We start from the raw sequence: 13,969 nt of genomic DNA, 5'->3' as shown, positions 1-13,969 counted from the left end.
GATATAATAGGAGGTGTTCAAAGATGCATGTAAACTTAAGGGTACTCAGTGTAGTGTTAATTATAATTGTAAAATAGTAAATAACATTTTTGTCAAATCATAATGGTAGGAAAATTAGTGATGGCACATTTAACCAATTGGATTATATTCAGTTATGAATACGGTGATGCATGTTCAAATTAATTGATATAAAAATCCAACAACTTCAGCAGTTTATTTGCCAGTTATTGAGTACCAACTGTGTTCAACATTGTTATTTCTATTCATTTGAAATGATAAATGTATGTGCTTGTTGTGATATGGTCAATAAAACCAGTTTTATAGGAAGAATACTCTCAAAATACAGCGAGTTCTGGTCATTATTGTTGCATTTGTGTGTGTGTGTGTTTTGAATACATATGTGTATTTCAATTAAATACAGCATTTATTGAATTTTTATCACATGTACCACATGTTCAGATCAACACTTTACATGAATTATCGTAATGCTTATAATAACAGATGGATTAACGAATTTGTCTTTTTAAAAGATAAGTAAATTGAGGTTGAGTTTGAATTTGTGTAATTCATCCTGTTATATAGAAGTTAAATAAACCTATCCTAGGATGCCACAACCTTTGGAAGATAATAATTAAAAATGCTTATGATTTGTTAAACCTATTGAGCAAAATCATGTTTTGTGAAAGAACTCACATTTCAGAAGTCATATTCATTCTCCTTTTGTCTTTAAGGCCAGAGACATGATAATTATTAAGTGCAGCTTGTCAGGACAGAAAGTGTAACTGTTGGTGTATTGTAGGAACAGGAGAGAAACATGAATAGGAAATTGTCTTTTGGAAATTCTTATAGTATAAACCTTTAAGGAGTTAATTCTGGAAATACGGGGTGCCTTTGCTCAGAATGTGGAACAGTGTTACCCGGCAGAAACCATATCATACACAAAGCTCTGAGGCATCATGGAGGCACAGAGGAAAGTCCAAAGAGAAATGTCCAGTAGAAAGAGGATCAGTAAATGGAAAAAGCTAACTCTGGAATAGAGCTGGTGACAGGCAGTATGATGACTTAAATACTGCCAATAGCAGGAAAAAGGTCCATGGTAATCTCTGAGTGAAGAAAAAACTGCCAAGTGATCTAGATTTGAAGGTCATAACGTCTTGTTGGGATGGTTTTCCGGTGTAATTTATGATCATATGGTCTCGATTCTACAAAATCTCCCCCATTCAACAAAATCTATCATTAGTTCTCTTTTTACATTTTCTTCATTCATTTTAACCCTTTTCTAAAGATGGCACTTAGTGTCTTGTGAATGCAGTCCCTTAGCAGTTCTCAGCTAGTAGCTGAAACTTTGGTTAAAATGGTATAAGCATGAGGGATTGTGACATAAATTTTGCTTTGCTATGGCAGTTATTGAAATATGTTTAGAATTTTGACTATTTGTCATGTAAGGAATGCACAGTGCCATTCTAACTTTGTATTTTTATATTCTGGTATTTGGGGGGTTGGAAATTGACTATATGAGATTCTTGCAGCTGGGTCTCAGACATGTTGAGAAGGCTGAAGAAGGAAAAGTACAGAAGGAGAAAGCAGGGATGGGGGACGCTGCATCCCTCAAATAGGATACCACTGGATACTGAGCAGTGAACAGCCTCGGGTTTTGTCGGACATCATTTTGGAATATTTGGACACAGTTTCTTGAAGGATGAGAGACCTAATCAATGGTAATAAGATGTTTAAAATATTATTAATATGAATGAATGCTTAGGCAAGGTTGACAGTTCAGCTCTTCTGTACAGTAGATAGCATTAACAAGGAAATGACAGGATTTGGAAAATCAGTATTTGGAAATAATCATAATTGTTTCAGCCAGGAATCATCAAATGATGCTAAAACTTGGAGAAAATTTTAAGAGAAATAGGACACTTAGATAGTGAGCAATTTGAGGTCCTTATCAGTTACAAAGGGAAAGTAGTAGCTTCCTGATGGACAAAATGGTTGATGCACCTGAATTAAAGAGGTGAAAGTTAATACCACCAGTAGTGGGAACATCAGGCAGCACTGGTAGGATGCACTGAGAAGAACACAGTCTCATTTCTGTGGTATTACTGACTAAAGTGTATAAACCTGAGTCTACCCATGAGGAAACATCAGTCTCAAATTGACTGACATTCTGCTTTTAGTATTCAAACATACTAATTTCACTGAGGAAATAGTCCAGATTATTTCCGACTAAATAGACACGAGAATGGAATAAACATTGATTCAGGATGTCTGTAAAAGGACATGGAAAGTTGGCAAAGTTTGAAGACTGTCTCTCAAGTAGATTATAATGTTATGTGAGTATTAATTGCCAATGTTATATAATTGCCTGAGGTTGTATAACAGAAAATTCTTGTTTTTGAGAAATTAAAACAATTTAAAGGATAAAAGGATAATGTCATAGCTGTAATTTTCAAAGCACTTAGATAAAATAATATACATGTTTCAAAAAATGAGAAAAAAAATGAAACAGGTGTTATAAGATGTTACCTAATAGGGAATCCAGGTAAAAGTTATCCAGGAATTATGGATAGTCTTGTATCTGTTCAGTAGATCTGGAATTAGTTGATGAAAATAATGCAAAAGAACATGTCAAAAGGAATGGTTTGAGCATATGGCTTTGAGCATACATAAATGCTCAGGAAACATGAAAATGTGGAATAAATGCATGAGTGCTGTAATACCAGCAGGCCTTGTAGATACCTGCATTTGAAGCATTTATATTAGAAGGAATCCTTTTTACCCAGAATTTTTTCACTTAGCCTAATGTTTTCAAGGTTTGGCCATGTTGTAGCATGTATCAGATCTCCATTTTCTTTGATGGAGAAGTGATATTCTATTGTATAAATATCATATTTTGCTTATCCACTCATCAGTTTTTGGCTATTATGACTAATCCCGCTAGCAATATTTATGTGGAGGTTTTTGTGTGTTTATGTATTCAATTCTCTTAGACATGAGAATATAGTAACTATGTTTATTTGACGTTTTGAGGTCCTGTCTGTAAGATAATTTTTGCTAGGTTGGAAGGCAGATGATAGTCTATGCAAAATGAATATTCTGTTGAATATTGATGTGAACTATTATGTAAAAAAAAATACATTGAAATAGTAAGTATACAGGTTACATCTTGGTTTTTGTACTCAACAAGCAGTTTTATGTTTTATTTTTCAGGAACTCTCCCATACTAAATTAAGGCTGGGATATTAGAGAAAAGGAAAAATATGAAACTCACTGGTGTTTTATGGCACTTTGAGTTCCCCAGTTTACCTTCAAACATTTCGCCTTCTACGTTCTCCTCTACCCTATCAGTGCATCCCTCTGAGATTCTTAATTCTTTGGTTGTGTAAAGATGGACTATGCTCACTCCATCTTACTTCTCTTAGGTCTTACAGTGGCAGTGCCCTATTACATTTTGTTCTTTTCTGTGATTTCCATTTATTTTATGAAATTTTTCATCTATGTTTTCTATTCTTGCCATCTTAATTTCTATGTAACGTTTTGAAATAGATTCCAAAGTTTATATATATATATAGAGAGAGAGAGTGAGAGACAGAGATTTCTACTTACTATTGAAGTAGATTCCTAAGGTTTTTTTATCTCTTCTAGAATATTGGTTTCACAACAGCCCTATCGTGTGTATTTAATTTTACCCACCACAAGGCATTTTCAGGGAGTCTTTATTTGGCGGAATAAAACTTTAGAATCTCTGATTCAAAGAGAAAATTGCTCACAGGCATGAGCCACTGCGCCTGGCCGGTTTTTACTATTTAAAGAATGAAGAATTTTAGCAGTGTGGGGTGGCTCATGCCTGTAATCCCAGCACTTTGGGAGGCTGAGGTGGGCAGATCACTTGAGGCCAGGAGTTCAAGACCAGCCTGGCCAACATGACGAAACCCCATCTCTACTAAAAATACGAAAATTAGCCAGGCGTGATGGCACATGCCTGTAGTGCTAGCTACTCTGAAAGCTTAGGCAGAAGAATCACTTGAACCAGAGACACAGAGGCTGCAATGGGCCTAGACTGCACCACTGCACTCCAGCCTGGGCGACAGAGCGAGACTCCATCTCAAAAATAAAGAAGAATTGGAGGAGGAAATAAATGGATAAATGGCAAGGTGACAAAGGACCAAAGATCTGTGACTTGTGGAAAGATGGCTCTGTGGTAATTATTACAGAAACAATGTTTGTATCTTATTTTTTAGTGAATTTTATATATTCTCTAATCTGATTTACTTTTGTTTTTAATAGTTTGCTGCAGGTCTAGAAGATGTTACAGAATTTCAAGCAAGAGAGGTGAGCAGCTACCGTGGTGATTTCGAAATTGTTTATGTGTGTTGTGGCCAGTGATGTCAGAATTTCAGGATCTGAGAATTCATGATTTCAGAGGCTCAAAGGAGAATATTTTTATAATAGATTTTTTTTGCTATGTGAATATCCCTACTTTGTTCAAGGAATCTCATTATTTTTTCCCTTTTTGGAAAAAAGGGATTTTGTTTTTTGGTAGTAACCTGAATAAATTGGGGGAAGTATTGATGTATTTCCTTTTTTCTCCATTTATTTGTTGGATGAAAATAATCTTCTAGTGAAATTCACTGTGTTCAATATTTATTTTTTAAAGAATAGAGGTGGGGTCATGCCGTGTTGCCCAGGCTGCCCTTGAACTCCTGGGCTCAAGCAATCATCTTGCCTCAACCTCCTGAGTAGCTGCGACTATAGGCATGTGCTGCCATGCCTGGCTTAAATATTGATTTAAAGATTTTTATCTGGCACATTCTGATAACAGATGTTTCTACTTACATTTGCCATGTAATCACAGTATATATTTATTTTGCTACCTCGCTTACTCCTAAAAATTTTAGTTCATTGAATTGGTCTTAATTGGACTTAAAATTTTTTTCCCTGGCCGGGCACCCTGGCTCACGCTTGTAATCCTAGCACTTTGGGACACCAAGGCGGGTGAATCACCTGAGGTCAGGAGTTCGAGACTAGCCTGACCAACATGGAGAAACCCCATCTCTGCTGATAATACAAAATTAGCCAGGCGTGGTGGCACATGCCTGTAATTCCAGCTACTCAGAAGACTGAGGCAGGAGAATCGCTTGAACCCGGGAGGCAGAGGTTGCGGTGAGCCGAGATCATGCCATTGCACTCCAGCCTGGGCAACAAGTGCAAAACTCTGTCTCAAAAAAAAAAAAATTTCCCAATAGATTTTAATCTAATTTTATTGGAACAATTCAGTCATATGTTTTTTCGTGCTATGTATATGAGAGTTCCATCATTCAGATACTAAACAAATGTCTGCATTTACGGTTCTCACTGATGATGCATTAGATAACCATGCACAAAATAAGCCTGGCTGTGGAAATGCTTATTTGTTGGGAGGGCGCTTGTTTGGATCGATGATGAGAATAATTGTCTGAGGATGCTGAGGGACTCATTCCAGATGTCAATCTGAGGTCCAGATGTGCAGCCCTCCACTAGGACAAATAAGACTCTCAGAGCCTGGCTCTATTTGGGGATCCCTCAGTGACAATAGAGTACCCCTGTGAGCATGCCTTTTCTATCTCTCCTGAGAGGGCAGTAGCATCCTGTCTTAGGAGTCAGTATGCTCTTTAGTATGATTACTGACCCAAGACTCACTTTATTTTGTTCATTTTGAGCAGAGAATTGTAGATAGATATATATATGGGAAGTATGTTCTTGATTAACAAATGAAAAAGTTTCAGTCAAGAAAGGTCAAGCAACTGTGATGTATAGTGAAGGAAGGGAACACTGCGTGCCTATATTAAATATTGACAAAGGAACCAATTTTAGTGCCTTGTTATTTTTACTGTTGAGTATTTTCTGAGACCATGTCTTTTTCTTCTATTTTGTTTTGCTGAGGTAGAGGAGGGCTGGCATGAGGTCCTCCACTTCAGAAAATAGGGGTGAGTAGTTAAACCAACATCCTTTGGAATTCGTATACATCATGTGTTCCATGTCACATCCTGAGGTCTTTTTATTTTTTAGTGGCTTACTGGATAATATCTAAATAATGTATCTTTTACTTTGGTGAGTCTCTCCACCTTCATTTCTGAATCATTGTCCTTTACATTTTTATTCCATTTGAATTTTGCATGAAATGACAAATGTAGAATTTTGCCCAATTGATTTTATTTATTCAGTTATTTATTTGGGAAGACAGGTCTCTCTCTCTGTTACCCAGGCTGGAGTACAGTGGCCCAGTCATAGCTTACTTCAGCTCTTCACTCTGTAGCCCTGAACTCCTGGGCTCAAATGATCTTCCACACTCAGTCTCCCAAGTAGGTAGGAATAGAGGTATATGTCACCACACATAGCTAATTTTTAAATTTTTTGTTTCGTGGAGATAGGATCTTACTATTTTGCAAAGGCTGGTCTTGAACTACTGGACTCAAGCAACCCTCTTGCTTTGGCTTCCCAAAGTGCTAGGATTACAGGCAGGAGCCACCATGCCTGGCATCATTAGGGATATTGGTCTGTGATTCACTTTTTTGATGATGTCTTTTGTTTCGATTAAAAATTAGGGTAATAGACTCATGGAATAAGTTGGGAAGTGTTTTCTGCTCTCCTGTTTTTTTAGAAGAGTTGGTAAATGATCGATGTTATTTCTTTAATGATTTGGTAGAATTCATCAGAGAAATGATTTGTGTAGGATTTTATTTGTGGGAACTTTTTGAGTAGCTCATTCAATCTCTTGTTAAAGGTGACTTTGATTTTCTGTTTTTCCTTCTTGTGACAGTTCCTGTAATTTATGTATTTCTAAGTATTTGCCCCTTTAATCTAGGTCATCTAATTTGTTGACATACCTTATTTCTATAAGGGTGTTAGTAATAGTCTGATTTTCATTCCAGATTTTATGAAAATTGGATCTTCTGTTTTCAGTATTGTAGGTATTGTTACGTCAATTTTTTAAGAGACAGAGTCTTACTGTTTATGCTGGCCTTGAACTTCTGAGCCTAAGCAGTCCTGCTGCTTCTGCATCTTGAGTAGCTGGGAATACAGGAACACACCACCACACCTGGCCTGTCACTAGACAAACAAAAAATTTCAGTGAACCAGCTTTTGATATTTTTATTTTTTCTTCTCTATGCTTTGTTTTATTTATTGGCATTTTATTCTTATTTCTTTTATTCTACTTGATTTAACTTTGCTTTGTTCTTCTGTTTTCTTAAGGTAAAAGTTTAGATTGATTTGAGATTTTCCTTTATTTAATATGGACATTTACAGCTATAAATTTCTCAAAGAACTCCTTTAGCTACACAGACATTTTCTTTTGTTGTGTTTTGTTTCCTTTCATTTCAAACTATTTTATACATTTTCTTCTTTCCATGACCCAAGGATTCTTAGTAATGTGTTAATTTCCATGTATTGTGAATTCCCCCCAATTTTTTTCATTTATTTCTGATTTGATTCCATTGTGGTTGAACAACATACTTTTCTGATTTCTTTACTTTCAGATTTGTTGAGACCAGTGTGTGGTCTAATATCTACCCTGGACACTGTTCCATGTGCACTTGAAAATAATATATTTTCTACTGGTTAGATTGTTCCATAGATGGATGTTAGATGTAACTGCGTTACTGTGTTTTTTGCTTCTGTTTCCTTGACCTTCTGTCTCATTGTTACATTCATCATTGAAAGTGAGGTATTGAAATTTTCAATTATTATAACATTGATTTTGCCTTCCATTCTGTCATATCATTTTTTAATTTAATTTTGAGGCTGTGTTGTTAGATGCACATATCTTTATTATTGTTACATCTTCCTGATGGATTGACAGTTTTATCATCATGAAATGTCCTTCTTTGTCTTTACCAACAATTTTTATCTTGAAATTTATTTAGCTTGATAATTGTAGTTTTTATCTGACTTACAGCCCCTAAACTCTCTTTGGTTACTGCGTGCAGTTTATCTTTTCCTTTCATTCTTTTCCTATCTACCTGTTTTTAATTCAAAACAAAATCTTTGCGACGGGATCTCACTCTCACCAATGCTGAAGTACAATGGCATGATCATAGCTCACTGCAACCTGAAACTCTTGTATTTAAGCATTTCTTCCACCTCAGCCTCCGAGTAGCTGGGACTACAGGTCCACACCACGACACCTGGCTAAGTTTTTTGTATTTTTTTTCTTGTAGAGATGAAATCTTGCTATGTTGCCTAGGGTGGTTATTTTCTAATTGAGTTAGATTTGTAAAGACTCACCTTCCAAATAAACTCACATTTATAGTTTCCATGTGGACATATCTTTTATATTTATTTATTTTTTAAGACAGAGTCTTGCTCTTTCACCCAGGCTAGAGTGCAGTGGAGCGATCTTGGCTCACTGCAATCTCCAGCTCCTAGGTTCAAGCGAGTCTCCTGCCTTAGCTTCCCGAGTAGCTGGTATTACAGGCTCACACCACCACACCCAGCTAATTTTTTGTATTTTTGGTAGAGATGGGGTTTCGCCATGTTGGCCAGGCTGATCTCGAACTCTTAACCTCAAGTGATCTGCCCGTCTCCACCTCCCAGAATGCTGGAATTACAGGTGTGAACCACCGTGCCCCGTTAGATGTGTTTTTTTTTTTCGGTGGGGGTGGGGTTACTGTTGAACTCACTCACAGTGGTTTTCAAGAAACTGGTCTATTTCATTACAGTTACCAAATTTGTGATTATAGAGTTTTTCTTTTTTTTTTTTTTTTTTTTTAGATGGAGTCTCACTCTGTCGCCCAGGCTGGAGTGCAGTGGTGCGATCTCGGCTCACTGCAAGCTCCGCCTCCCGGTTCACGCCATTCTCCTGCCTCAGCCTCCTGAGTAGCTGGGACTACAGGCGCCCGCCACCGCGCCTGGCTAATTTTTTGTATTTTTTAATAGAGACGGAGTTTCACCATGGTCTCGATTTGCTGACCTTGTGATTCGCCCGCCTCGGCCTCCCAAAGTGCTGAGATTACAGGCGTGAGCCACCGTGCCCGGCCTATAGGGTTTTTCATATTATTTCTCTATTGTCTTTTTAGTATCCAGGTGATCAGTAGCAGTGAGCCCTCTTCCATTTGTGTTATTGTAAATCTGTGTCTTCTCTCTTTTATTATTTATTTATTTATTTTGAGATAGGGTCTTGCGCTGTCACCTAGGCTGGAGTGCAGTGGCATGATCTCGGCTCGGCTCAGTGCAGCCTCTGCCTCCCGAGTTCAAGTGATTATCCTGCCTCAGCTTCCCGAGTAGCTGGGAATACAGGCGTGCACCACTATGCCCAGCTAAATTTTTTTTTTTTTCTAGTTTTAGTAAAGATGGGCTTTCCCTATGTTGGCTAGGCTAGTCTTGAACTCCTGGCCTCAAGTGATCTACCTACCTTGGCCTCCCAAAGTGCTCGGATTAGAGGTGTAAGGCACTGCACCCAGCCTTCTTCTTATTCTTGATTTACCTGCCTACACTTATTAGTTTCATTAATCTTTTTAAATAATCTGCTTTTGGTTTCATTGTGTTTCATTTTCTGGCTGTTCATTTCATTTGATTGTGCTTGAATTTTATGATTTATTTTCTCTTCTTTGCTTATGTTTTTTTCTTCTTTCTCTGGTTTTCTGATGTGGAAGCTTATATTATTGACTTAGATCTTATTTTTTTTAATTTGTTTTTTTGATATGATTTCTCACTCTGTCACCCAAACTGGAGTGCAGTGGCACAGTCTTGGCTCACTGCAACCTCCAGCTCCCAGGTTCAGGCGACTCTTCTGCCTCAGCCTCCCGAGTAGCTGAGACTACAGGCGCATGCCAGCACACCCAGCTGATTTTTGTATAGAAATGGGATTTCACCATATTGTCCACGCTGATCTTGAACTCCTGACCCCGTGATCTGCCTGCCTTGGCCTCCCAAAGTGCTGGGATTATAGGTGTGAGCCACCACATCTGGCTGACTTAGATCTTATTTTCTAATGTATACATTTAATGCTACAAATTTTCATTTAAGCACTACTTTTGCTGCATCCCAATTTTGATAAGTTTTTTTTCACTCTCATTTATTTAAATGTATTTCTTCATTTGTCTTGAGATAACCTCTTTAAACTGTGTATGTATTAGCTGTGTGTTGTTAAATCTCCAATTATGTGGTGTTTTCCAGCTGTTTTTCAATTATAGATTTCTAATGTAGTTTGATTCCATTGTGAACTGAGAGCATATTTTATATTTTTTCTGTTCTTTCAAATTTGTCAGTGTGTGTCTCACGGCCCAGAGGTGATCTTTCTTGGTAATATTTCATGGTGAGCTTGAGGGTAACATGTATTCTGTTGTCGGTAGATGAACTGTTCTGAAAATGTCAAATGAAGTTAACTGATAATGCTATTAAAGTTAACTATCCCCTTACTGATTTTCTGATTGCTTCATCTATTGGCACTCATCTATTTTGGGGACTCAAAAAAGGCTATGGAGCTCTCAAATTATAATGGTGGACTTACATATTTTTTCCTTCCTAGTTCTATCAGTTTCGCTCAGAGTTGTTGATGCTGTTTTGTTAAAGACAGTGGCTGCTTCTTCCAAAATTGGGAGTCAGACGTTCATCGTCTGTTCAGGCTGGGGCCGGTCTCTGGGCCAGCCATTCCAAGACTCCAGCCTGTCCATCCATTGTCCATTTATCCACTCCTTCCACCTCCCCCCCCTTCCTCTCCCCCCTTCCCTCCCCCCCCCTTCCCTCCCCTCCCCTCCCCTTCCCCCTCCCTTCCCCTCCTTCCCCTCCCCCTCCCCTTCCCTCCCCCCCCTCCCTCCCTTCCCCTCCCTCCCTTCCCCCTCCCGTCCTCCTTCCCTCATCCTCATCTGAGATCCTCGTTCGCATCATCTTTATCATCACATCCATCATAAAATCATCATCATCGTTGTCATTCATCATCCACATCGTTAATCACATTCCACATCACATCATCATTCATCATTCACATCATTCATCATTCACATCACATCATTCACGTTCACATCGTTCATCATCTTTATCATCATTCATCAAATCACATCATCATCATCATCATCGTTCATCATCGCATCATCATCACATCATCCGTTTGCATCATAAAACATGTCGTAATATCATCGTCATCGTTAAAATAAATCATCATCATTTCATCATCATCGTTAAATCATCACGTTCATCATCATCATCCATCATTTCATCATCGTCATCTTTTATCATATTAATCAATGCCATCTGCCATCGCCTCCTCCCCTCCCTCCTTCCCTCCCTCCTCCTCCCCCTTCCCTCCTCCCTCCCCCCTCTTTCCTCCTTCCCCCTTCCTCCCTTTCCTCCCCCTCCCTCCTTCCTTCCTTCCTTCCTTCCTTCCTTCTTTCTTGCTGTGTTGCTCAGCATGGAAAGCATTGCCAAAATCATGGCTCACTGCATCCTCAACTTCCCAGGTGCTAGAGAGCCTCCCACCTCATGCTCTTGGGACCACAGGCACATGCCAACACATCTAGCTAATTGTTTTTTAATTTTTTTTTTTTTTTTGGTAGAGACAGGGGGGTCTCACTGTGTTACGCAGGCTGATTTCAAACTCATAGGCTCAAGGAATCTTCAAACCATGGCCCCCGAAAGTGTTGACATTTTAGGCATGAATTAATGCCCATCCTGCATATGAAAGCCTTGTGAGATATATGATATGCAAATATTTCTCTCTTTTTGTGCATTTCCTGTTTCATTCTGTTGATTGTTTCCTTTCGTGTACAAATGTTTTAGGTTTGATGTAGTCTTTCTTATGTATTTTTGCTTTTGTTGGTTATACTTTTAGTGTCATATTCAAAAAATGATTGACAAAAACAAGAAGGGTTTCCATGTATTTTCTTCCAGTTTTACAATGTCAAGATGTATCTTTAAATACTTTATTTATTTTGAGTTGATTTTTGTGTATGTTGTGAGGTAAGGATACAGTTTCCTTTGGTTTTTTTTTTTAATTTGTGGATATCCAGTATGCCATATATGATTAGTTAGAGAAACCGTGCTCTGAGCACCCATGTCAAAGATACATTGAGTGGAGTACATGGATTTATTTCTGCATTCTTCATTCTTTTCCATTACATTGTATCTGGTTTTTGCCAGTATTCTAGTATTTTGAATTACTATAGCTTTGTTATATACTTGGAAATCATTTTGGGTCTCTTGTGGATCCAGATAAATTGTACGATTTTTTTCTCTATTTGTGGAAAAATGTGATTGTGATTTTGATGGGGATTATACTGAATCAGTAGATAACTTTGGGTAGTGTGGGTATTTTGACAATATTAATTAGTCCTGGTGGTGGTATTGAGGCGGTGTTCACCTGAGGGCATTGGGGTGAGTGATAGTGCCGTCAAGTTGGCGGCATGATGGGACGTTGCCTGGGAGGTCAGTGCATAAAAATCCTGTGGATGTGATCAGGGCAAGGGTGATGGAAGGTGATGTGTCCTGTCTGCTTGGTCCTTGTAGGGATCATCCTGTAATAAAAGGAGGCATTAACTTCGGATGTCCTGAGGGCATGGTGCAGGCACCAGGCCTGAGTGGAGGGGAAGAAGCTCATGTCTTGAGGTGCCTTGGCTACATGGGGAAGACTGCCCTTGGGCTTGATGCCGAGTTTCAGACTGACGGGCTGGCTGTTGTGATGGCACTCTCCAGTGCTAGTTGTGGTTGGTTTTCGACTAAGTACACCTCACCTGGGAGAGTGGCCAGAGACAATGTCAGTTCTAGACATCAGCAGCCCCAGGAGGAGGAGCGTGTGCTCGCACCAGGAGTGGTGGCTGTTAGGCGAGGGACCTCAGACCTATGTCTGCATGGCCTGACGTCAGAGATCACATCCTACTGATTGAAGACCTTATTCTTGAGCTGTCGGGTTGCCGCAGGGTCAGGCCTGGAGGCTGCAGCCTATGATGGCCCTTTGCAGTGTTCGGAAACATATGTGCACCCCAGGGAGGGACACACACACACACACACACACACACACACACACATACAATGAAACAACACACAGACTCAAAATAACACACACACACACAGTCTCTCTCACACACACACACACACACACACACACGAGCCCACAGAAAAAGGCAAATAGACACAGAAGCAGGCGTGTGCAGTAGTTCTGGCCACACATACTCCCTAGGTGTCCACAGAATGACATGGGTAAGGTATATTCATAAAGTTGGAGATCAATCATGGAGGCCAAGGACAAGCAGTTGCACTAGTTGACCCGCGGGAGAGAATGGCATGGAAGTGGTGAGCAGTGTACCTGGGCCTGTTTCTCAAGTGTATATTTGATTTCTTTACAATTCCCTGGAGAAGTTGCCTTGGGAGGCCCACCGCCTGCTCGCAAGGAAGATGGTTGATTCTTCTGAGCAATGGAGGCCCTGCAGAGTCCTGCAGTCACTGTGGCCTGGCGTCCATGGCGCACCCAATGCTGGTGGATGGCTCCATATGGTAAGCGTTTCTCTGCTCCATGTGCTGAATGAGGGTGGCTTTTGGATGTCCTAGACCTTCAAGGAGCTGTTTCTCAGCAGCAAATGGCATGACGAGTTCCACTCCTAGAGTGGATGGTCTGTGCCCATTGCTCAGTGGTGTGGCTCAGGCTTCCCCAGCATGCTGAATGTCTTTAAGGTCATCAACTCGCTCCTTCCCGGCCTGTGGTGTCAAACGTTCTGCCCCTTTGAATGTGCTTGGATCGATGATGAGTCCCCCAAAAAAACATTCCTTGGAAAAGCTGAACAAAATGAGTGAGAACTCATACCGTCGTTCTCATCGGATCTGAGGTCCAGCACGTTGCCTCCCCCGGGGACTGTAGGAGCGAGGGACAACTTCCACTGGTTCCCATAGGTTCCACCACCCAGGGCATCTGCAGACAAAAGTCTCATGTCACAGGCACATTAGGAACATTCCCTCTGTGTGAGGTACATGGGTGGGAGAGTCATGGGGCATTCGGCCGCTC

The 13,969-nt window shown here is 39.7% G+C and overlaps 1 long non-coding RNA gene and 2 other non-coding genes across 42 annotated transcripts in view; all 3 read left to right on the top strand.

The window, feature by feature from the left end:
• Positions 1 to 3,952: 3,952 nt before the first annotated feature.
• Positions 3,953 to 13,969, top strand: part of LOC101015939 — an 84,014-nt gene continuing 73,997 nt past the window's right edge. For 15 of the 40 annotated variants that reach the window (XR_004185299.1, XR_004185304.1, XR_004185305.1 and 12 more), the window contains exons 1-2: positions 5,203 to 5,966; positions 12,481 to 13,464. This is a non-coding gene — a long non-coding RNA (uncharacterized LOC101015939). Of the gene's footprint in view, positions 4,333 to 5,201; positions 5,967 to 12,480; positions 13,465 to 13,969 lie in introns of those variants that run through there. The other 25 variants (XR_004185323.1, XR_004185317.1, XR_004185321.1 and 22 more) reach the window with 12 other exon arrangements.
• On the top strand, positions 5,433 to 5,499 carry LOC116276285. Its single transcript, XR_004185702.1, has one exon. It is a non-coding gene; the product is annotated as a small nucleolar RNA SNORD109A (small nucleolar RNA).
• LOC116276144 lies at positions 13,703 to 13,797 on the top strand. The gene has a single exon (XR_004185584.1). It is a non-coding gene; the product is annotated as a small nucleolar RNA SNORD116 (small nucleolar RNA).

Source organism: Papio anubis, chromosome 7 (genome assembly GCF_008728515.1).
Source record: "Papio anubis isolate 15944 chromosome 7, Panubis1.0, whole genome shotgun sequence".
NCBI lineage: Eukaryota > Metazoa > Chordata > Mammalia > Primates > Cercopithecidae > Papio > Papio anubis.
This window is presented reverse-complemented; position numbering and strand designations above follow the sequence as displayed.